This window comes from Nannospalax galili, unplaced genomic scaffold (genome assembly GCF_000622305.1).
Source record: "Nannospalax galili isolate Female #2095 unplaced genomic scaffold, S.galili_v1.0 scaffold507, whole genome shotgun sequence".
Taxonomy (NCBI): Eukaryota; Metazoa; Chordata; class Mammalia; order Rodentia; family Spalacidae; genus Nannospalax; species Nannospalax galili.
Window position 1 is genome coordinate 717,108 of NW_008356261.1, and position 3,923 is coordinate 721,030.

A 3,923-nucleotide genomic window follows, 5' to 3' on the forward strand; every position below is an offset into this window, starting at 1 on the left:
ATGTGTGTGGTCTGTGTGGTATGTATGGGGGGTGTATGGGGTGTGTGTGTGATGCGTAGGGTGTGTGTGTGCTGTGTGTGTGTGCGGTGTGTGTGTGTGGTGTGTGTGTGTGGGTGTATGTGTGCTGTGTGTGTGTAGGGTGTGTGTGTGTGCTGTGTGTGTGTGCTGTGTGTGTGTCCTGTGTGTGTGGGTGTGTGTGTTGTGTGTGTGGTGTGTGTGTGTGGTGTGTGTGTGCTGTGTGTGGGGTGTGTGTGAGATGTGTGGGGTGTGTGTGTGCTGTGTGTGGGGTGTGTGTGAGATGTGTGGGGTGTGTGTGTGCTGTGTGTGGGGTGTGTGTGAGATGTGTGGGGTGTGTGTGTGCTGTGTGTGGGGTGTGTGTGAGATGTGTGGGGTGTGTGTGTGCTGTGTGTGGGGTGTGTGTGAGATGTGTGGGGTGTGTGTGTGCTGTGTGTGGGGTGTGTGTGAGATGTGTGGGGTGTGTGTGTGCTGTGTGTGGGGTGTGTGTGAGATGTGTGGGGTGTGTGTGTGCTGTGTGTGGGGTGTGTGTGAGATGTGTGGGGTGTGTGTGTGCTGTGTGTGGGGTGTGTGTGAGATGTGTGGGGTGTGTGTGTGCTGTGTGTGGGGTGTGTGTGAGATGTGTGGGGTGTGTGTGTGCTGTGTGTGGGGTGTGTGTGAGATGTGTGGGGTGTGTGTGTGCTGTGTGTGGGGTGTGTGTGAGATGTGTGGGGTGTGTGTGTGCTGTGTGTGGGGTGTGTGTGAGATGTGTGGGGTGTGTGTGTGCTGTGTGTGGGGTGTGTGTGAGATGTGTGGGGTGTGTGTGTGCTGTGTGTGGGGTGTGTGTGAGATGTGTGGGGTGTGTGTGTGCTGTGTGTGGGGTGTGTGTGAGATGTGTGGGGTGTGTGTGTGCTGTGTGTGGGGTGTGTGTGAGATGTGTGGGGTGTGTGTGTGCTGTGTGTGGGGTGTGTGTGAGATGTGTGGGGTGTGTGTGTGCTGTGTGTGGGGTGTGTGTGAGATGTGTGGGGTGTGTGTGTGCTGTGTGTGTGCGGTGTGTGTGGGGGGGGGTGTATGTGTGCTGTGTGGGGGTGTGTGTGTAGGGTGTGTGTGTGTGCTGTGTGTGTGCGGGGGTGTGGTGTATGTGTGGTGTGTGTGGTGTGTGTGTGTGCTGTGTGTGTGGTGTGTGTATGGTGTGTATGTGTGGTGTGTGTGTGTGGTGTGTGTGTGGTGTGTGGTGTGTGTGTGTGTGTGTGTGTGTGTGTGTGTGTGTGTGTGTAAGGGTGTTGTTGGAAAAGGAGGGCCTGGATCCTAGAGCCCTCAGAGAAGCCAGGACAGAAAGGCCAGTGCAGAGTAGTCCTGCGAGGGCCAGCCTAGCACCAGGGATGGGAGCTTTCTTAGGTACGTGTAGTTTTGGAGGGAAGAAAGACAAGTCTGGTTCATGCTGGTGGCAGGAAGCAGATGAAACAGGGAAAAGCAGGAGTGGGGAAGAGCGGGAGATGGGGAGCTAAAGCTAGGGATTGATGAGAGGCCTCTATGGCAGGGAAGGGAAAAGTGGAAGAACACTTGCCCAGCATGCACCAGGACCTGGGTTCCACTGCCAGCACCACAACCAACACCAAGAGCCACCCATTCTCACAAAATCCTTAAAATCAAATTACAAACCTAGCAAACAACACCCAGGCTGCTCTTGAGCTCACCCCAAGCTAGCCTGAAACTCTCAGCAGGCCTCCTGCCTCAGCCCCCCAGTTGCAGGGATTACAAGTATGCACTACTGGGCTGGAGAGATGGCTCAGCGGTTAAGAACACTGTTCTTGCAGAAGACCGGGGTTCGCATCCCAGCACCCTCGTGGCAGCTAACAACTGTTCATTAACTCCAGTTGCAGGGGATCCGACAGCCTCTTCTGTCCTCCATGGGCGTTGCATGACACCAGTGCACTTACTTACATGCAGGTATAACACTCACACATAAAATAAAAATAATAAAAATAAAATGTTAAAAAAAAAACAAGTATGCACTACTATGCCCACTTCTCTATATGGTTTTGGGTTTTGGGGCCGGTTGTTAGTTTGGGATTTTTGAGACAGGGTCTCATGTTCCCCAGGCTGGCCTCCAACTTGTTATATAACTGAGGATGATCCTAAACCTTGGATCCTGACAATACTTCTTGAGTCCTGGGATTACATGGGTGTACCTTGGCTTTACGTAATACTGGGAATGAAACTCAAGGCTTTACACATGCTAGGCACGCATTCTGCCAGCTAAGCTGCACCCCCAGCCTCTACATGTGGTTTTAAAAATAATTACTAGACTTTGTGTTTTATAGAGCAGTTTTCGGTTTACAGAAAAATTGAACTGAAAGTATAGAGTTCAGTTCTCTTTTACCCCCAGACACTCCTACCCAAAGTCCTGTTTTATTAAGAAGGAACACTGGGCACTGGGGAATTGGCTCTGAGGTTAAGCACACTTACTGCTTTTCCAGAGGCCCTGAGTTCCACTTCCAGTACCCACATTGGGCAGCTCACAAAGGCCTGTAACTCCAATTCCAGGGGTCTGACACCCTTTTCTGGCTTCTGAAAGCACTGCACGCATGTGAACATACCCACACACAGATACACATGCAAGCACATAATTAAAAATAGAAAGACACATGTTTTAAAAATGAAGAAGAGATACTGATAGCACACACCTGTAATCCCACATGCAGGAGGCAGAGGCAGGAGGATTGCTGCAAGTTCCAAGCCAGCCAGCAATATACAACAAGACCCTTAGAAAAAATAACAAACACCCTGGCACTGGAGAAGTGCATTTGTTACAGCTGGTGAGCCAAGCTCAGCACAGTAGTACCAGTGAGGCCTGCAGTTCTCTTTGAGGACCACTCTTGGGCTGTACATTCTGTGGGACTGGGCAGTGTAAACAGCATCGATCCAGCACTAACTACACAAACACAGTAGTGTCACAGCCCTAAAAGTCCCCCATGGAACCCCTGCTTATCCTGCCCTCCAGACTCCGGATCTTTTCACTGACTCTGGTAGAGTTACCTTCTCCAGGGTGCCAGATTGGAAGCGCAGCAGACAGCCTTTTCACATTGGCATCTGTATTTTTTAATTACATTTATGTGTGAGTGTGTATGTGTGAGTGTGTGTGTGAGTGTGTGTGTGTGTGTGTGTGTGTGTGAAGGTCAGAGGACAACTTTTTGGAGTCAATTTTCTCCTTCTATCGTGTGAGTTCCAGGGCTCACACTCAGGTTGTCAGACTTGGCAGTAAGGGCCTTTGCCCACGGAGACACCTCTCCGGCCCCACACTGACTTCTTTCATTTGTCAATAAGCATTTACATCTCCTCTGAGTCTTTTCATGGCTCAGTAGCTGATTTCTCTTTAATGCCCAGCAATATTCCACTGTCTGAGCGGCCCAGTGTGTTTATCCACTCACCCAGTGAAGGGCATCTGTATTGTTTCCAAGTTCAAGCAACTGTGAACAGAGCTGCTATAAAGTGTGTGTGTGTGTGTGTGTGCGCGTGTGTGTGTGTGTGTTAGGACTATGAACATAGCTCAGTGGTAGAGTGATTGTCTAGCATATGTGAAAAAAAAGTACATGTATGTCCTTACCAACAGACCCACCGCAGTGACGCTGGAGTCAAATCCCTGAGTAAATAAGCGGAAGGGAGAAGACAGGTGGCTAGTGAGGCGCGAACAGTGACCCACTGGAACAGTGATGTGCAGGAGATACTCCTCTCCAGACAGATGTGCACAGGGCCTCATCAGGAAGATGCTCAGGTGGTAGGGGCAACTACTACCACCTCGCAGGTACCACCCTACACAGAGTTTGGAGGAGGATGGCAGAGCTGGCTGAGGCTGCATTTAGACAGAGCATAAGAAGGGCCCTGAGAGCTGGACATGGTGGCACACGCCTTTGATCCCAGCACTTGGA